The sequence below is a fragment of the Callorhinus ursinus genome, unplaced genomic scaffold, assembly GCF_003265705.2.
Source record: "Callorhinus ursinus isolate GAN/ISIS: 27379988/994484 unplaced genomic scaffold, GSC_fseal_2.0 scaffold4, whole genome shotgun sequence".
In the NCBI taxonomy this organism is placed as follows: domain Eukaryota; kingdom Metazoa; phylum Chordata; class Mammalia; order Carnivora; family Otariidae; genus Callorhinus; species Callorhinus ursinus.
This window is the reverse complement of record NW_027397066.1, coordinates 9,497,053-9,518,504: the sequence shown is the minus strand read 5'-3', so window position 1 is coordinate 9,518,504 and position 21,452 is coordinate 9,497,053. Positions and strand designations below refer to the sequence as shown.

At 44.5% G+C, this 21,452-nt stretch overlaps 1 long non-coding RNA gene across 1 annotated transcript in view; it reads left to right on the top strand.

The window, feature by feature from the left end:
• The first annotated feature begins 13,392 nt into the window (after positions 1 to 13,392).
• Positions 13,393 to 21,452, top strand: part of LOC141372437 (uncharacterized) — an 11,659-nt gene continuing 3,599 nt past the window's right edge. Inside the window, exons 1-3 of the long non-coding RNA XR_012377690.1 lie at positions 13,393 to 13,491; positions 13,707 to 13,761; positions 20,588 to 20,654. This is a non-coding gene — a long non-coding RNA (uncharacterized lncRNA). The remainder of the gene's footprint in view (positions 13,492 to 13,706; positions 13,762 to 20,587; positions 20,655 to 21,452) is intronic.

Below are 21,452 nucleotides of genomic sequence, written 5' to 3'. Positions count from 1 at the left end.
GAACATGGGAGCAGCCAATTATATAAGGCAATTAATAACAAAAGCAAAGAAACACATTGACAACAATACAATAATAGTGGGGGAATTTAACACCCCCCTGACTGAAATGGACAGATCATCTAAGCAAAAGATCAATAAGGAAATAAAGACTTTAAATGACACCCTGGACCAAATGGACTTCACAGACATATTCAGAACATTCCATCCCAAAGCAATGGAATACACATTCTTCTCTAGTGCCCATGGAACATTCTCCAGAATAGATCACATCCTAGGTCACAAATCAGGTCTCAACTGGTACCAAAAGATTGGGATCATTCCCTGCATATTTTCAGACCACAATGCTTTGGAACTAGAACTGAATCACAAGAGGGAAGTTGGAAAGAACTCAAATACATGGAGGCTAAAGAGCATCCTACTAAAGAATGAATGGGTCAACCAGGAAATTAAAGAAGAATTTAAAAAATTCATGGAAACGAATGAAAATGAAAACACAACTGTTCAAAATCTTTGGGATGCAGCAAAGGCAGTCCTAAGAGGAAAGTATATAGCAATACAAGCCTTTGTCAAGAAAAAAGAAAGGTCTCAAATACACAACCTAACCCTACACCTAAAGGAGCTAGAGAAAAAACAGCAAATAAAGCCTAAACCCAGCAGGAGAAAAGAAATAATAAAGATCAGGGCAGAAATCAATGAACTAGAAACCAAAAGAACAGTAGAACAGATCAACGAAACTAGGAGCTGGTTCCCTGAAAGAATTAACAAGATTGATAAACCCCTGGCCAGACTTATCAAAAAGAAAAGAGAAATGACCCAAATCAACAAAATCATGAATGAAAGAGGAGAGATCACAACCAACACCAAAGACATACAAACAATTATAAGAACATATTATGAGCAACTCTATGCCAGCAAATTAGATAACCTGGAAGAAATGGATGCATTCCCAGAGATGTATGAACTACCAAAATTGAACCAGGAAGAAATAGAAAACCTGAACAGACCTATAACCACTAAGGAAATTGAAGCAGTCATCAAAAATCTCCCAAGAAACAAAAGCCCAGGGCCAGATGGCTTCCCAGGGGAATTCTACCAAACACTTCAAGAAGAATTAATACCTATTCTTCTGAAACTGTTCCAATAAATAGAAATGGAAGGAAAACTTCCAAACTCATTTTATGAGGCCACCATTACCTTGATCCCCAAACCAGACAAAGACCCCGTCAAAAAGGAAAATTACAGACCAATATCCTTGATGAACATGGTTGCAAAAATTCTCACCAAAATACTAGCCAATAGGATCCAACAGTACATTAAAAGGATTATTCACCATGACCAAGTGGGATTTATCCCTGAGCTGCAAGGTTGGTTCAACATCCGCAAATCAATCAACGTGATACAATATATTAACAAAAGAAAGAACAAGAATCATATGATCCTCTCAATAGATGCAGAAAAAGCATTTGACAAAGTACAGCATCCTTTCTTGACCAAAACTCTTCAGAGTATAGGGATAGAGGGTACATACCTCAATATCATCAAAGCCATCTATGAAAAACCTACAGCGAATATCATTCTCAATGGGGAAAGGCTGAGAGCTTTTCCCCTAAGGTCAGGAACGCGGCAGGGATGTCCACTCTCACCACTGCTATTCGACATAGTATTAGAAGTCCTAGCCACAGCAATCAGACAACAAAAAGAAATCAAAGGCATCTAAATCGGCCAAGAGGAAGTCAAACTCTCACTCTTTGCAGATGATATGATACTGTATGTAGAAAACCCAAAAGACTCCACCCCAAAACTGCTAGAACTCATACAGGAATTCAGTAAAGTGGCAGGATATAAAATCAATGCACAGAAATCAGTGGCATTCCTATACACCAACAACAAGACAGAAGAGAGACAAATTAAGGAGTTGATCCCATTTACAATTGCACCCAAAACCATAAGATACCTAGGAATAAATCTAACCACAGAGGCAAAGGATCTGTACTCAGAAAACTATAAAATACTCATGAAAGAAATTGAGGAAGATACAAAGAAATGAAAAATGTTCCATGCTCATGGATTGGAAGAACAAACATTGTGAAGATGTCAATGCTACCTACAGCAATCTACACATTCAATGCAATCCCCATCAAAATACCATCCACTTTTTTCAAAGAAATGGAACAAATAATCCTAAAATTTGTATGGAACTAGAAGAGACCCCGAATAGCCAGAGGAATGTTGAAAAAGAAAAGCAAAGCTGGTGGCATCACAATGCCGGACTTCCAGCTCTATTACAAAGCTGTCATCATCAAGACAGTATGGTACTGGCACAAAAACAGACACATAGATCAACGGAACAGAATAGAGAGCCCAGAAATGGACCCTCAACTCTATGGTCAACTCATCTTTGACAAAGCAGGAAAGAATGTCCAATGGAAAAAAGACAGTCTCTTCAACAAATGGTGTTGGGAAAATTGGACAGCCACATGCAGAAGAATGAAACTGGACCATTTCCTTACACCACACACAAAAATAGACTCCAAATGGTTGAAAGACTTAAACGTGAGACAGGAGTCCAACAAAATCCTAAAGGAGAACACAGGCAGCAACCTCTTCGACCTCAGCCGCAGCAACTTCTTCCTAGAAACATCACCAAAGGCAAGGGAAGCAAGGGCAAAAATGAACTATTGGGATTTCATCAAGATAAAAAGCTTTTGCACAGCCAAAGAAACAGTCCACAAAACCAAAAGACAACCAACAGAATGGGAGAAAATATTTGCAAATGACGTATCAGATAAAGGGCTAGTATCCAAAATCTATAAAGAACTTCTGAAACTCAACACCCAAAGAACAAATGATCCAATCAAGAAATGGGCGGAAGACATGAACAGATATTTTTCCAAAGAAGACATCCAAATGGCCAACAGACACAGGAAAAAGTGCTCAACATCGCTCGGCATCAGGGAAATCCAAATCAAAACCTCAGTGAGATACCACCTCACACCCGTCAGAATGGCTAAAATGAACAAGTCAGGAAACGACAGATGTTGGCGGGGATGCGGAGAAAGGGGAACCCTCCTACACTGTTGGTGGGAATGCAAGCTGGTGCAGCCACTCTGGAAAACAGTACGGAGGTTCCTCAAACAGTTGAAAATAGAGCTACCATACGATCCAGCAATTGCACTACTGGGTATTTACCACAAAGATACAAATGTAGGGATCTGAAGGGGTACGTGCGCCCCAATGTTCATAGCAGCAATGTCCACAAAAGCCAAACTGTGGAAAGAGCCAAGATGTCCATGGACAGATGAATGGATAAAGAAGATGTGGTAGATATACACAATGGAATATTATGCAGCCATCAAAAGGAATGAGATCTTGCCATTTGCAACGACATGGATGGAACTGGAGGGTGTTATGCTGAGTGAAATAAGTCAATCAGAGAAAGACATGTATCCTATGACCTCACTGATATGAGGAATTCTTAATCTCAGGAAATAAACTGAGGGTGCTGGAGTGGTGGGGTGTGGGAGGGATGGGGTGGCTGAGTGATAGACACTCGGAGGGTATGTGCTATGGCGAGCGCTGTGAATTCTGCAAGACTGTTGAATCACAGATCTGTACCTCTGAAACAAATCATGCAATATATGTTACAAAATAAAAGAGAAGAAGAAGATAGCAGGAGGGGAAGCATGAAGGGGGGAAATCGGAGGGGGAGACCAACCTTGAGAGACAATGGACTCTGAAAAACAAACTGAGGGTTCTAGAGGGGAGGAGGGTGGGGGGATGGGTTAACCTGGTGATGGGTATTAAAGAGGGCACGTTCTGCGTAGAGCACTGGGTGTTATACACAAACAATGAATCATGGAACACTACATCCAAAACTAACGATGTAATGTATGGTGATTAACATAACAATAAAAAAATAAAAAAATAGGTATGACTAGACTCAAGTATTTATACAAGGTAATAAGCCAAACAACAACTTTTATTTAGTGAACCATTAGAAATGTTCCAGCCAGTGTGTTAAGAGTTTCGCATAAGCTTTTTTTGCATCTTATTTTCATACTCTGTGAGATAAATATTATTATTTGTATTTTGCAGCAGAGGAAACAGAGTCTCCAAAAGTTTACGTTATTGGCTCAACATCACACAGCTAACAAGTCTCAGAGCGAGGACGGCCACCTGGGTCAAGCCAGCCGTCTCAGCCAAAAAGAAAGAAGTAAGTTTGGTGGAGGGAAGCAGAGCACATGTTGGGTGGTGGGGTCGGGGACTGGGAGAGTCACGGGGGTGAGTGTCCTGTCCAGCCCTGTCCAGCCAGGGCTATGGGGTGGAGAGGACAGGGTGGGGACACTTGAGAGGGGAGGGCTGAGAGAGAGCAGGCGAGCCACAAGGAGGGAAAGCCCTGGAGAGAGGACACAGATGTGGGGCTTGGGGGTGCCCTCCATCGGGGGGGGGGTTGTGTGAGAGAGGAGACATGCACAGACACAGCAAACCAGTGGAAGCCATTAAACTCAGGATGTCTTCGCAGTGAGCAGACTTCTCAGGGAAAAGCACTAAAGATGCTGAGTTTTGTTTTGGGGTTAACAATGTCCCTCCAAACCCCGGCCCCTGAAGCTTGAGTAGAACCAGGAGCCCAGGAGGCAGAAACCATTGGTGATATGGTCAATTAATGTTAATGGTAGTGGTGAGAAGAGGAAGAAGAGAAGGTAAGGGAGAAGAAGGAGGGAGAATTCTGAGGTCACTTTCTTTGCAGAGCCTCTAATTTTTGTGGCTCATTTGTAGGAAAGTGAGCTTATGTGCCGTGTTCCTCCAACTTTTTGGGACACGTTCTCATTGTTTTCTTAAGTCCCTGAGCCATAAGGAAAATCACGGGAAAATGGAGGATTTGAATATCTGAAAGCAGCTAGTCCAACTTGGCTGGGGCATTTTTTTGGGTGCAAAATTTATAAAATGCCTTGAAAGTATTTTCCACGGCACATTCAGTGACTTCACTCAGCCTCGCTTGGACGGTCTATTTTGGTTTTGAGTTCATAAAGCCCCTCTCTCTCCCCCTCGTCTCCCTGCTCAGGTTCACGTCCAGATAAAACAGCTAACTCAAATATGGTGTAAAAATACAAGCCCCTTTTAGCCTGGCTTTTCATGCTGCGCCCCAGAGTGTGCCAGGGCGGTGAAAGTGAGAAGGGGCGGGGCCGGGGGGAGGGTGTTTTTCCGGCGCAAGGTAGGAGGGCGGGCACCTTCTGGAGCTCGGAGGGAGAGCCGCTGCGCCCTTGCTACAGAGGAACTCGCTCGGGGTGATGCCCGCGTGCAGCGGTCGGTGGAGAGCTGGAAAAGCTGCCAAAGTCAGCAGCTGAAGTAAGTTGAGTAAATCAAGTTAAGAGGGAACGGGACAAGATTTTGGAAAAGGAGAGAATACACGGGTCAAACCATTAACCAGACCTGCAGGGTTAGGATGATGAGATATAAATTGACTGGTATTTCCTGGGTTTAGGAAAGGAAGTCTGGATGGGATTTATATCTGGTCCTTTGGCTCTGCTGCTCTCTGGTACCTCCCTGCCCCTCTGCCCGCCTGCCCAGTGGGCCTCAGGTGTGGGGCATTGAGAGCAGGATGGGGAACACGCCAGAAAGCTCTGGGTTTTGCAGCTATAAATACATTTATCCAGTCCGTCATCCTCAATTAGGGCTGGAGTGCGCACAATACAGCGCTCTTCCCACAGGCTGTATGGAAGACCACACAGGCCTCCCAAATCTCTCTTTTCTGGCTTTTTAAAACCTTTTCTCTTCACATCCTGACAGATACCTGTGGGACACAGCCCTGCCTCTTTTGGAACCGTGACAGTCAGGAATAATGGCCCTGTGGGACTAGGGGAAAAGGGAATTGTGCCTCCATGCAAGTCCGCAGGTTGATTTGGTCTCTGGGCATCCTTCTCCCTCACTCGGCTCTGCTGGCTCAGATGTCGTGGAGAAGCCGTGCCCCAGCCTGCAACTTCTGGAGGGGTGACCTGGAGGGTACTCCTATACCAACCTGTTGTTGTGTTACTGAACTTTCCAAGCATCCTCTGAGACAGCTAGTGGTGGTCATTTGTTCCATCTGACAGGTACGAAAAATGAGGCTCAGAGGGCTTTGGTGGCTCACCCACGACCACACAAGCCACGTGCAGCAGATGCAGGACTGTGAGGTTAATACACGATCTCATTTTACAGATAAAGAAACTGAGGCTTAGAGAGACTAGCAAAGTCACATAAGGACACACACTGAGTGGCGGAGCTAGATCTTAAATACGGGTCTGTCTCACTCTGTGGCATCAATGATGTCTACCTGCTCTGAAGTCAGGTCCTCCCCACTGCTATCCCTATGAAGCCCCCCAGAAAATGCCTGGTGGGTGGCGCCTGGGTGGCTCAGTCGGTTGAGCGACCAATTCTTGATTTTGCTCCGGTCATGATCTCAGGGCTGTGAGACTGAGACCCATGTTGGGCTCCGTGCTGGCTGTGGAGCCTGCTTAGGATTCTCTCTCTGCCCCTTCCCCTGTCCCTCCCCCACCGCTTGTGTGTGCATGCTCTCTTTCTCTCTCTCAAAAAAAAAAAAAAAATGCCTGGTGGGACGTTGGGAATTGGGGAAGATGGCTGCTGCCTCCTCCCTCACACCCCACACGTAGAGTTGCTCTAGGATCTCCCTCTCACAATCATTCTATCCGTGTATTCATCCATCCACCCTTCCATCCGTCCTTCCACTCAAATAATCGCCCAGTGCTCCTTGTGTCAGGACCTGACTGGGGTGCTGGGGACACACCTGTGAATAAGCTCCAAAGCTGGGGATCATCCTCGATCCCCATGTTTCCTTATTCTCAGGCTCTCCAAGCCTGGTTGACTGGTGATCCTGTCAGCTTCACCTCCAGCCTGGAAGCCATTCCTTCTCTCCTCCATGGCATCATTCTATCCCTAAGACCCCATCTTCTCAGAGGTTGCTTCCTGTTTATTTCCTGTGTCCACGAGCCCATTCCGCACACAGCAGCCAGAATGAGTTTTTAGAAAGCTAGATCAGATCACTTCACTCCCCTGCCTCAAATCTCCCAGTGGCTTTTCATGGCATTTGGAAAAAAGACAAACTCCTTACCACAGTGGGTAAGACCTTTCATAATCTGGCCCCCATCAGTCTCTGACCTTGTTTCCTACCATTGCCTCTCATCCTTTCCCTCCTCCAGCTCCAACCACACTAGCTTTACTTCTGTTCTTCCCACACCCCAAGGTCACCCCTGCTTCCGAGCTTTGGCCCACTATCCCCCTGCCTGGAAGGCAGTGTCCCGGGGCTGGCTCCTTCCCATCAGTCCTGTCTCAGCTGCAGCACTGACTCCTTCTCAAAGTGTTTTTTGGCACCCCACCTAAAAAAGCCACCCTGTCTTTCCCTGCTATCACCTATCACTCGCTAGGAATATTTGTAATATTTTTATTTTCTTTCTCCACCATTAGCATTCGATCCCACGAGTCTCTCTTCTCCACTCTTGTGTTCTTAACACTTAGACCAGCGCTTACGTGAAGTAGGCACTCAGCAAATGTTTGTTGAACAAATAATATGGATAGATATGATCCCTGCCTTTATGGAGCTTATAATCTGGTGGTGGTGGGGGATGAAAACGTTTAAGTGTATATTGATATTTCCAGATGCCTGATGGATCCCATGATTTCAGACCCTCTCCCTAATTCTGACGACTGTGCTCAGCAGCTGCCCTCTATCTCTATGCTCCATGCTGGCTCCATGTGCCCTTTGTCCACACTTCAGGGGAGAGAGAGAACAAATATTTTGATTGGTCTGTTATTGGGAAAGACTTATGGGGATGATAAAATTTTAGAATGGAGACTTCTGTTATCCCTGTCCTGCAGCACACTGAAGACCCGAACCTTGTGTCTTTTGTGAGTTTGTATCTCAGAGTTCCAGTTCTGCCCTCTGGAGTCTAACAGGCTGTGTTCAGTGTCTTTCCCATTTTGAACTAGGATTTTGGAATATCCAAAGTGTAGAGAAGAATATAAAATTGCCTGAAGTCCCAAACATTAGTTATAAAAGCTATTAATACTTCAGTGCTTTCCCTTCCTGTATTTTAGGTACACAATATCTAAATCCATCCACCTCTATCTGTTCATCCAGAAATTTTCACAAACTTGGGGCCATGGAGTAAGCTTCAAGTGGCACATCTGCAGAATAGGAAGGATCCATGAGAAGGGACAGACGAGCACTATGGGTGCGCAGGCTCCCGTGGAACCTGTAAGCTGCCATGAGTAGGGGCGTTTTGTGCTGAGGACAATGGGAAGGCACTGGAGAATTTTTTTTTTCAAAGATTTATTTATTTTAGAGAGAAAGAGAAAGAGCAGGAGGAGCAGAAGGAGAGAGAGCGAGAATCCCAAGCAGATTCCATGCTGAGTGTGGAGACCGACCCTGAGATTACCACCTGACCCGAAACCGAGAGTCAGACATTTAACTGACTGAGCTATCCAGGTGCCCCCCAGCATGGGAGAATTTTGAGAAACGGAGGACCATGATGTTGATCATGCTTTGGACAGCTGACCCCTATGTGCTCCCCCCACAAAGGCAGACAGGAGATTGGGAGGCTGTGTTAGTGACCCAGGTATGAGATGGGGGGTGCAGACCAGAGGGACATACGGGAGTGGCAGAGTGTTGAGGACCTGCCACTGGCTTGGATATTGGGATGTGGAGGGAAGGGAGGGATTCTTGTTTGGCGAGGCTTTCATGTTGCTCTCGGTATCCTAACTATTTTAAGAATGGCATCTGATTAAAGACACGTTCAAAGACATCAGAAAGGGTTTATAAACCTAACAGACAAGGCTAGAAACTGAGCTGCAATAGCATGATATATTGCCATGATTAATTGCTTTCCTAAGAAGAGATGATGACTGTTTGATCTCTTCATCTCAAGGAGGGGGAGGTGCCCAGGTGTCAGTGAGTTTCCTTCTGTCCAAACAAGAATGATTAACTTCAATTATGGCTGCCTTTGGAAAACTGTGCAGGTCTTTTAGCGCGTTTTAAAGTATTTCATTTAGACATTTTGGAAAAACATACATCTCTTTTCATAGCAATGGTTACTGTTCTGATTTATAAGTTCTGCTCCACTGCAAATCATTCAAAACTCAAAAATCTAAATTTTATGGCATAACACTTTGATGGCTCTATGCCTGTGCAAAGGGCAGGAGGAATGCAATTTTTCTTACTACCAATTATGATTGGACCTCTTTTCATTATGTCTTTTTCTTTTTTTAAAATAGAGCGGATGGTTCAAGTCCCATATATAGAGAGAGTGGTACACTAATGCTCTGTTAAGAAAAACATTCAAAATTTGGCTTTTAAAAAATGGTATGCTTTTCATCATTAGTTCAATCTTATTTAGTTTCAGAATTATGTATCCTAAGCATGCTAAAAATTTAATATAAATTCCCGTGTCTAAAGCACAGATGGATGCCTGTGGACCTTGGCCATTAATTGCCTTAGGTGCAAACATGAATTATTCAGTTATACTGACATGAGCAGGAAGGGCTCTTCATACAAATGTGCTTGCTTTTTCTGACTTTGCTCAATTCCATTTCATATATTTTCCCCCCATCTCTTAGGAGGATGGGATTAGTTTGGTTTCTTCATTTGGGGGATGGAAAGAGGCCACGTCTATTGAGTGACCACTGTGTTCCAGGGCCTGGGGGCTCTAATGAGTTTTCTTGAATCTTCCCTACAATCCTTCATACTCCTAGTTTTGCAGATGATAAAACAGAGCCAAAGAGGATCAGAGACAAAGAATCACACAAATCCTAAATTTATGGAGTTAGGATTCGAACTTGGAGCCCTCTGGGGCCACCCTGTACTATTTCCTCTTCACCACAGGGAAAAAGGAAACAGGTCCTTGTAGCCTGTGTTCTCACACTCAGCTAAAGAAAACACATGTTCCTGTTTATTGGCCTGACACATAATACGTGATGATTCTTCCCTTTGAAGAGTTTTAGTGTTATTTATTATCCAAGTAGTTATAAGAAAGAAAAGGGAAACTGGAAAAAAGAAAGTGATTTCATAAGGATTCATGGAGCAAATTCTGGACACAATGCTCATTGCTGGTGAAGGGCTCCCAAGGGTGAGTCAAATGGGTTTGGAACAGTCCCTGCTTCCAGGAGCCTGTCAGAGGAAGCACTGAGTGCAGAGAAAATGCAGCGATTCTATGACAGGGGCTGGGGGCAAGGAGAAGGTGGTGGACCATGCTGCGGGGACGTGGGGAGGGAGGCCTTATGGAGGCTGTGGCCTTTGGACTGGGCTTTGAAGATAAGTAATATTCAGAGAGGCAGAACAGAGAAGACAGGATTTCTGGCTCAGGACCAGCTTGAGATTGGTTGGTTTGCCCCTTAGTGTTTGGGGTGGGGGGGGCATGTGTTTATCTGTTCCCTTATTTACAGCCTTTGTTCTAGGAAGATGATTCTGGCAGGTCCTTGTCTCAGAACAGAAGGGAGCTCAGAGCCTGGGGACTGGGCTCGGGGTTCTGTCCTGGGGGTACATGGGTGTCTGGAGAAGTAGATTCACCTGGTGAACATTGAGGTGAGCCACAAGGGGAGCCTGAGACCCAGTGAATGTTTCCAGTTTACCCCAGTCCTGGGCATATGTAGCTTGTTTTGCTGTAGCTTAGAACCACCGTTAGATCTGTTGTGAGGAAAGATTTATATAAATCTCCATTCTGTGTTGATACAAGTGGAAATATTTTGCATGGAGATAATCATCATCAGGACAGGCACCACACTGCTTTATGGTGTCGAGCAGTTCCAGCTGTGCACGTCTCATGCGTCCATCAGTCACTTACAGTCGAGCACAAGTTTATGGAGGCTTCTCCCAGGCAAGCGCGTGTCCCTTCATTTATAACCCTCTTGGCTCGAGGAAGGATTTACAAAGATTAGACAATATTTCTAGAGAGAATAAACATAAAACAAAGGGGGGAAATTTAAGCCACAAGAAAAAAGTAAGGAAGGACGATGGTACCATGAATGGGGTGGGAAAAGAAAAGACGTGCCTTCACAGTTCATGCTTTTGTGGGAGAGGAGGTACTACATCTCTGGCTGCCGATGACACCATTTCATCTGGTTGGTTATTTGATATGACACTTATCACGCTCAATGAGAATGTTATTTTCCACGCATCTGTCTCATCATCCCTGCTGCCTGGGGACCCTTTATGGGCACTCACTTTTGTACCCAGTGCCTTACACATTAGAGAGATTGAAAGAAACAAAGGACTGACTAAATAATGAAGTGATTTTGACAACATAAATAGTATCAGTCCCGTTTTACAGATGGATTAAGAGACGAGATGGATCCAGATCAGGAGCAATGCCTTTGACTCCTACCCCAGTTCAGTGCTTTATCTTCTGGATGCTGATGTGGCTTTTTTTTGTCCTTGAGCAGCCTTTGCAAATTCTGTAAATGTCGAGGAATGAGGTGTTCCTCAGACCAGGCTGAGCAGCCCTTGGTACGTGGCTGCATTTGGCTGAAAGATGCATCATGGGACGAACGGCCCTTTGATATTTTCATTTCCTTTTTGGTGTTTCTTTTCTTAGAACTGAGAAGTTGGTTTTTCTCAGCCTTTGTTCTTTTTCCATAAACACAGCATTGCCTAATTGCTTTCCACTCTTGACCATCACAACAAATAGCAAATATTGAAAAGGGAATATCAATGAGTCTGTGAATCATGCGGCATTTATGCAGAGTCTTCTAAGGATGCACATCATGGAGTTCTGTAACTGATTAAGGCTCTGCCGTGGCTATTATCTCTTCAGCCCAACTTGGGAACCTGCTTTGACTCCGATGACTAGAAACGCCCTTACCCATTAAGTACCTTGACACAACGGCCTGTGGCAGCTGAAGTATTGCAAATACTCTCTGTTTACAAGTTCAATTCTTTCAGGAAAGTACCTGGACTCTGGGCTGATGAATCAAAAGTGATTTTCCATGAGCAGAAAACATGGTGGAACTTTTAACCTTTGCTTTATACATTCCAAGCAAGGAACATATCCATTTTTTGTATTTTTAATGCAAAGGAAGTATTTATTTTATGAGGACTATTAAATGGGTTTCCTTTGCAACATGCCTTCTAGAACACAGACCATGTATGTTACATAAAGCAGACATGCTTCCATCCCAGGGGAACCTCTGGTCTTCTTGCCTTTCTTCTCACCTCTCTGAGCTTTGATCTTGATGGAGAGGTGCTTTTGCCTCTAGCTGGAAGATTCATAAATCTGAGGGGAGGAAGAGGTTGACTTCTTGGCTCTTCCCTCTCTTAGAGACTCATGTTCAATTTATCAAAGGCCTTGTCTCTAAGAACACGCCTGTAACACCTCAACATCCTTGTAAGCTTTCTGTGAGCTTTTCCCCTCTGCTCTTTTGGTTTTTTAAAGGCTGATGCAGCTTCTGGTATGTGGGGGATTTGTGAGGTTAATGGGATACTTCTAGGAGGTTCAGGTTTCCGCCAGAGTGTCTAATGGTGAATTAAGAGGAGGGTTTACTCTTGCTACAGGGGACACTTGAAGCTGAGATAGGACAGGATCGGTATCTGTGCCTTCTACACTAGGAGATCTCTTTCAGGCAGTTGTCCAACAGGGTAGCCCTATGACAAGGAACCCACAGACTCCTGGCTCTGGAATTTTACCACTGAGTTTCAAACACCTCTCACAAAGTCCACTGAAGTTTAGAGCCCTGGAATTAACAATAAACAAGCTTATTTTTGTTGAACTTCCATTTTTCCAAGGATATCAGTAAAACTCTCCTAAGTCAGACATTGTGCAGAAACATTCCAGTTTTCTCCTCCCCCAAGTTTTACTGGACTTCCTCTTCTCCTAAGATATCAGGCCCATCCATCCCTTAGGCTGGCTTTAGTATCACCCTAATTCTGAATCAGGATGCTTTGGGTTTTGTGGAAGCACAGGTGTAGCAGGAGAGTTTTGAAGCCAGACAATTTTGGTCCAAGTTCTGACTTGTCATTTTCTAGTTTTATAGTTTGAATAAGTTACTTAATCTTCCAGTTTTCTTATCTAAAAAGGGGGTTAGTCACCTTAACTTTGCTGAATGGATAAATGAGTTAGCATATGAAAGCATCAACACAACAACCTGATGAATGCCACCTTTTGCTTCCTATGACATTTAAAAAAGGGATTGAATCCGAGGAAGGTCATCACCACGTCTGTGTTTAGAACTGTCACTCAGGCTACCATGGTTAATTGTGCCTTGGAGGAGGTATTAGTTATCTATTGCTGTAACAAATGATCATTCGGTGGGGTAAAACGGCATACATTATTGCCTCACAATTTCTGTGTGCCAGGTATCCAGACATGACTTAGATGGGTCCTCAGTGTCTCTCATGGGGCTACAATCAAAATAATGCTGGCTGGGGCTGAGGGCTCATCTGAAAGCTCAACTGAGTGAGGATCTGCTTCTAAGATCATGGAGCTATTGGCAGGATTTGATTGTTTGCAGGTTAGTGGACTTCAGACCTCAGTTCCCTGCTGGCTTTCATCTGGAAGCCACACTCAGTTCTTCATCATGTCTCTCCATGGGGCAGCTCAAATATGGCAGCCTGTTTCAACAAAACCAGAAGGGTGGAAGTCCACTAGGAAGACAGAAGCCAGAGTCCTATGTAATCTATTCATGGAAATGACAGCTCATCACATTTGCTGTGTTCTCTTGGTTAGGATCAAGACACTCAAGGAGATGAGGTTACACAAAGGGAAAGGATGTCACCAGGAGGTGAAGATCCTTGGAGGCCATCTTGGGGTCTATGTCTCATAGAGGGCATCAGTTAAAGGTAGATAAATGAATGGTGGAAGATTTTGAGTAGTTAGGTAAGGGATGGTGGCCAGAACAGGATGGTGATAGTCCAAGTAGATGGAGATACATATATTTGTCATCTATTTAGGAGACAGAAGAGATGGGAATGGTAAGTGGGGATAAATGTAGCTTCCAGGTTGCTGGCTTACTTAGCTGAAGATAAATGGTAGTGAGAATCTCTGAGAAGGGGGTGCACCTGGGTGGCTCAATTGTTAAGCATCTGCCTTCAGCTCAGGTCATGATCCCAGGGTCCTGGGATCGAGTCCCGCATTGGACTCCCTGCTCAGTGCAGAGCCTGCTTCTCCCTCTCCCTCTACCATTCCCTCTGCTTGTGCTCTTCTGTCTATCTCTCTGTCAAATAAATAAATAAAATCTTAAGAAAAAAAAAGAATCTCTGAGAAGGGGAACCAAGGAAGTCTTAGGGGGGCAAGAACAATGAGTTTAGTTTTGGTCATGTGTTTTAGAGATTTCTGCTGTCATCTTTACTGTGGGGCTGGTCAGCCCAGGGCTCACTTCTGTTCCAATAGAATTTTATGCAGAATCCTATGGCATAAAATAATTAAAAATATGGTTGCTCTGGTTGAATCTAGGATGGCGATGCATGGGAGTAAAGCCTGCTGAGGCACCCCCTTACTTCTGCAGCAACTCTTTAGGTACCATATTAGTTTTGGGCTTGAATATCCTGACCTAGGGTTTTAGCCACTCCATAAATCCTTTTCTAATTAATAAAGGATATATATATGTATTTTAAGTAGTACACAGTAAGGGAGGGTACTGAACATTCGTAAGGTCTTGTGTAATCAACAAATATTGAGAATTTGTGTAAAATAACAGCCTTTTCTGTTTTCTCTATAGAAGCCCGTGGCAAATATGTCTAAATTTATGTGACTTTGATGGTCTCTACTCTTCATTAGTCTTGTGACCTGAAGGAGACCATAGCTGCCTGGAAAGGAGATTTAAAACTGTAGCCTCCACTTTCTGGATCCTGACTGTAGTTCCCCAATCCAGCTTTATCATTAGTTCCTGGATTAATCTTTTGTATAAAGACTCTAAACTCTTCATGTAGCTCTAATAGGTAGAAATTATTTCCCTCTTATTATTTTGGTGTGTCAGTCAGTTATTGCTACATAAGAAACAACACAAAATCTTCATGCCATACAAAATAAACATTGATTTAACTTGCATATCTACAGGTCAGCTGGGGTTTGGTGACCTAGACTGGGTTTGGCTCCCTGGTGCTAAGCTACATGTTGAGATAAGGTCTGCTCCATGAATCTCATCCTCCTCGAATCAGTGGGCCAAACAGAGTATATTTTTCTCATTGTGATGCTAGGGATATATGAAGGCACACCGTATTTCTTAAGCACATTTCAAGTGTCTGCTTGTATTCCATCTGCTAACACCCCACTAACCAAAGAAAGTCAAGTGTCTAAGACCAAAGTTATGGACAGGAAAGTATACTCCCACAGACACCTGAGGGAGGGTGTGAATATCTTTGAGCCATAACCTAGCCATTAGTCTTTACAATTAGTAAGTTATATAAAGAACACGAAAATCCTTGGCAATGTTGGATATGTATGTAGTAAATATTTGATAAATATTAGCCCTCATTCTCCTTCCTCCCTCCTCTCCCTTCACCTGTTTCATCCACTCCCCGACCTGAGGCTTGGGCGTTTTGCCCATAACTGACCAGTATCAGCAAAAGGCAGTGCTCTGTCAGCAGCTCATACAGGTATGAGGCTATCATTAGATTGTGAACCATTCCCCAAATGGAGAGAAAGGATTTTAGAGAATCAACCCAAGGAACCAGAACATGGTTTTGAGCATGCACTCTGATTACACTGTGTTCTATCTTGGTGTCATTAGTCACAATTTAAGTAGATAAGCAGAACCAGGAGGAGGTACATATTAAGGGACTCATTGTAGGGGGTTCCCTTACCTGTCTGTGGGGACCAGCTCGGTAGAGGTGAAGTCTGTAGTACAGGTGGGCTGGGCCGGCTGGAGCTCTCAGGCAGGAGCTGACCCTAAAGTCCACAAGCTAAACTTCTAATGTAGGGAAGCCTCAGCTCAGCATTTAAGACCTTTCCACTGACTGATTCAGGCCAGACCAGACTATCTGGGATAATCTCTCTTCACTTCAGGGCGACTGATTATGAATCACATCACAAAATACCTTCTGAGCAACATCTACATTTGTGTTTGATGGAATAACTAGCCTAGACGTGCTGACATATCAAAGACTATCACACTGAGTAAACTTGACAGGCCTCTGCTTCCTTATATGTGAAAGTGAAGATGATGGTATCTACTTCCTAGAGTTACCAAGGATTAATTAATTCATCTCATAGAGTTACCACTTCCTTTCTTGTTCCCCTCCTCCATTGCTTCCTGCTTTTCTTCGGGCTTTGCTGCGAAGACAAACCTGTCCATCCTTTCCTGAACTCATGTTTTTTAGTGGAGTGTAGGTAAGAATCTGATGTTGGATTTGACATGCAAAAGGACTAGAACTCACCTTTATGCTAAAAGGTTCATTTTGCTTTTTACTAGCCTCCAAATAAGTCCTAATTATTCAGTTTGGATGGGTCCAGAGGTTGCTGTAGATCTAAGTAAATGATGAATGTCACCACAGTCTGGTCAGTTCACTGACCTGGATTGCCACTGCCATAGACACATCTCATTATCAGTGATTCTAGCTGTTTCAGAAGGAGAGTGCTTCTGACCATCAGAAACCCACACAGACTGTGGGCCCAGAAGAGGCCTGGGCCAGGGGGTGAAGCACTGAGAGAGCAGAGGAGGCTATGGATGCCAGCATTTCTCCAGGGTGGGGGGAGGTCAGGGTGTGGCGGTCAGCTATGGCAAGCCTCTTCTTCCCTGGGGGCTGCACATTTCCCTTCTGCACACGTAAGAACATTGGCCGAGGTGACCCTGTGCTTTGTTGTCCTATCTGGTGTACTGCTGATGGTGAAAGGAATAATTATTCCAGGACAAAAGCTCTACACCGGCTTTGTCCAAGTCATTTGGGTCATATGGTCATCCTGAGGTTGCATAAGTTCTGTGAGTCGTGAATCTCTAGGGAAGATTAACATTTATGGAGCACCATTCATCTGCCAGACCCCAAATTTCCATCCACGTCACCTGCCATCACATATTTAAACTGCTTTAGCTTGGCTTCTCCCCCTGGTCAAACCCTGGGGTCCAGCCTGCCTCATCCTCCTTACAGTCTTTGGCACAGGATAGTTTTCCCACCAACCAGCGCTGAAGCCTCGAGATCCTCACTCAGCCCCATAGGGTTGGTAGTCATGTCTGCTCCACAAAGATGAGGACAGGGAAGCTTGCAGGCACTCCCACCAAAGGAGCAGGCGTGCCTACAGCGTTTGCGGGGCTCCCAGGCAAAGCTGCAGGTCTGGGGGTGCCACGCCTGCTCCCCATCTCAGGCCCCAGCCCTGGGCTTTCCCAGGCGCACGTTACCTCTGATTGATATTAAAGGTCAGGCAAGGTCCTTTATAGGCGGGGGGAAGTGAAGCTTATTTCTTGCCAGGGGAGTTATTTTGGCTAGTATCACAGGGTTTACAGGCCCTGGGAAGCATGTCATGGGGCTTTTGAGTTTAAATGGAAGCAGTTCATAGGCTCCAGAAGACCTGTAATGTTTATAAGAATTGCACAGTCCCATGCAACTCTCAGGTGCCCAAAATTCAAGCCGCTGTTTCTCAGTCCTTGTAAGATCCGGCTGTCAAAGTGAGTCTCTTGCTCCAGTTTTGGGGAGAGACCACAGAACTAAATAAAACTCAATATGGAGCTTAAAACACAATTCTCCAGACTACTTTGAAAAACGTGAAAAATGCCCTCTGTTCCTAAGGTTATCCTAGCTCATAAACCAAGACAAAGTTTTTCGCTGATACATAAAACTTGAGAGATTACAGTAAAGAATGCCATTTTTGGGGGGACAAATGAAACATCGAATGTTCAGTAGGAACCAGCCTGGAAGGTGCAGCTAACTCTTAACTTTACATTTATGATGGCTTCAACCTGTGTGTGTGTATGTGTGTGTGTGTGTGTGTGTATGAATGTGTGTGTACCTGTGAATGTATGTGTGTGTATAAATGCAGGTGGATATGTGCATGAGTGTGTGAATGTGTACATGTGGGCATATGTGTGTATGTTTTGGGTGTGATTGTATATAATTGTGCATGTGTGTGCATGTGAGTGTTGTGTATGTGTGTATATGCTTGTGTGTGTGAGTGTGTGTGTGTGTGTGTCTACTTTCACTAGGGACACCAGGGAAACCCTCTCTGAGAAGCTGACACTTTGAATGAAGGGGCAGCCATACAAAGACACAATATCAAAGTCTTTGAGTTGCAGAGTGTAATATGTTCAAGGAATACAATGAAGGTCGTGTGGCTAGACCCTGGTGTTCCAGGTGCGGTCAAGGGAGGTGAGATCAGAGGGGCAGGCAGGCTCCAATTACACAGGGCCCCGTGGGCAACTGCAAGGACTTCGACTTTGGACTAAGGTTTAAGAGACACCATCAGAGAATTTTGATCAGCAAAATGATATATTATGACTTACACTTAAATATGGCATGAATAAGTCATGGGAACAAAAGGTACAGCCTAGGGAATATAGTCAATAGTACTGTAAAAGCGTTGTATGGTGAGAGATGGCAGCTACACTTGCGGTGAGCATAGCATCACATAAAGAAATAGAATCACTAAGTTGTACAACTGAAACTAATCTAACATTGGGTGTCAGTTATACTCAAACAGAAAAAATTTTGAATATCCTTTTGGCTTTTGTGGGAAAGCTAGAGAGGAAGCAGGAAGGCCAGCTAGGAGGCCGCTGTGGGAGTTCAGTAGGGACTTGGAGAGGGATGGAGTGTTGATGGCCGTGGGGAGGGTTGGATCTGCTTTCTACTCGGAAGCTTGAAGACTATGCTGGTGAATTCAATGTGAAGGGTGAGGGGAAGAGAAGCATGTGAGATCACACCTAGGCTTTGGTCAGTGGAGCAAGGTAGTTGATGGTATCCTTGGCAAATATGGAGAACACTGGAGGAACTGGTTTGTAGCCGGAGGTGGCTAAAACCAAGCATTCTTATACCATGTTAACTTTGAGAAGCATATTCCCTTCCCGCCCCTTCGCTCCCCTCCCCTGCTGTCCCCCTCCCTGCTCCTTCCCCTCGCCTCCCCTCCCCTTTTCCTCCCTTCCCTTCTTTCCTGTATCTTTCTCTCCTGTTTCCTTTTCTCTTCTTCTCCTTCCTTCCCCTTTCTGAAGGCCTATGCACCATATTAGGTGCTGGTGATGCAGAGGGAGAGGTGACAAGATTGTTGCTCTCAAGTAATTCACACACATGGGAGTGGTTGATGCATAAATAGTTATGAGCTATTAAGAGGGTGCTCTTATAAAGATTTGCCCGATTTCCATAGATGTAGAAGGGACGTATCTGGTTCTGGTTTCTTCAAGGAATCACATACAAGAGATAGCATTTCTTGAATTGTTTGAGCTTTCCTGTCTTGTACTCAAATCCTCATTTTGTTCTCTTGGCTCTTAACTTTTAACCTGGCAGCTGGTCATTGACACTCACTTTTCCTGGGTTGAATTGCTGTCTCTCTTCTTGGCTGAGGTTTTAGCCTTCACACTTGATGTATTGATAGATTCAGAGTGACAGCTGGCTGAACCGCCTTCTGTTTCCAGTACAGCTGACCCTTGAACTACATGGGTTTGAACTATGCAGGTCCACTTCTACATGCATGTTTTTCAATAAATATATTGGAAAATATTTGAGAGATTTGCAACAACTTGAAAAAACTCATAGATGAATCACAAAGCCTAGAAATATTGGAAAAAATAAGAAAAAGTTAGGTATGTCATGAGTGCATAAAATAGGTGTGAATAATAGTCTGTTTTATCATTTACTGCCATAAAATTTACACATATCTATCATAAAAAGTTAGCATTTATCAGGGCGCCTGGGTGGCTCAGTCGTTAGGCGTCTGCCTTCGGCTCGGGTCATGATCCCGGGGTCCTGGGATCGAGCCCCACATCGGGCTCCCTGCTCCATGGGGAGCCTGCTTCTCCCTCTCCCACTCCCCCTGCTTGTGTTCCCTCTCTCGCTGTGTCTCTCTCCATCAAATAAATAAAATCTTAAAAGAAAAAAAGTTAGCATTTATCAAAACTTTCATGCACAGTTATAGACCATACATGGCACCATTCTCAGTAGAGACAAATGTAAGCAAACGTAAAGACACAGTATTAAACCATAAATGCATAAAATTAACTGTAGTACACACTGTACTCCTGTGGCAATTTTGTAGCCACCTCCCGTTGCTATTGTGGTGAGCTCACATGTTGCAAGCATTCACTTCAAACACCTGTGGTGCTAATCACCTCCACTGAGCACTTCCTCTCTCCAGTAAATTGTATAGGGCAGTAAAAAGTGATCTTTTGTGGTTCTTGCTAAATTTAGGGGGAGTCAAAAGTTGCATGGATTTTCGACTGCACGGGGGTCAGCACCTCTAACCCCTGTGTTGTTCAAAGGTCCACCATACATGGTTCTGTAGGTGGTTCCTAACTGGTCCTGACCCGATGGGCAGGGTGTGCACAGGTTCTACCCAGGTCTAGGGAAGGCTTTGTGGAGGAAGTGAGTGTTGAAGAAAGGGTAGGAATAAGCCAGGCAAAGAAGGCAAAGTTCTCATCATTGCTTGGCCTCCACTTTTGGGTGTAACAGAAACACATCTCATTTCTTCTCCAGTACAGCTTCCTTTGACCCAGTTGCTGTGGAGGAGGTGAGGGAAAGCATGGATTAAAGTCGTAAGAAGGTAAAGCAGTATAATCTCCAGATTTTAGGCTAAGTCCAGTGGGGTGCTAACAAAGGTCCTAAGATACTTCCTGTTTGAACAGAGCTCAGAAATCAGTGGTGGAACAGTGATCCTGTGCCCTGTGATGCCTGCCGTAATAGAGGTAATAGGATGCCTGAGGCCATAGGAAAGGGAAGGACTGAGTCTCCCAGGGAAATCTGAGGCTGGTGTCACAGAGGAGTCAATAATTAGATTGGACATTGAAAGATGAGAAAAAGTCCACCTGGTGGAGCTGGGCCGAATTCCAGGCAGAGGAAAGGGGAGGTGCAAGGCACAGAGCCTGGGAGAGGCACATATTCTGGGACTGGTGAGAAGCTGAGTGCTGATAGACCACAGGCCCTGGAAGGGGATGTAGATAGGAAGTATGTTGGGACCAAACTGTGTAGGAACTTGAGCACCATGCTTGGCAATGGGGCGGGGGGGGGGGGCAGTTGTAGAAAATGGTGAGCCTGATAAACATCTAAGCCAGATGTAAGTATTATATGTCCCTGGGATCTCTTGGATTCTTAGAGCAGGGTGCAAGCAGAAACTGCCCTCCCACCCCCTGTGGACTTGTGTCAAGATGCAGCACAGTTCATTTATTTTTTTTATTTTTAATAATTTTTTATTGTTATGTTAATCACCATACATTACATCATTAGTTTTTGATGTAGTCTTCCATGATTCATTGTTTGTGCATAACACCCAGTGCTCCACGCAGAACGTGCCCTCCTTAATACCCATCACCAGGCTAACCCATCCCCCCACCCCCCTCCCCTC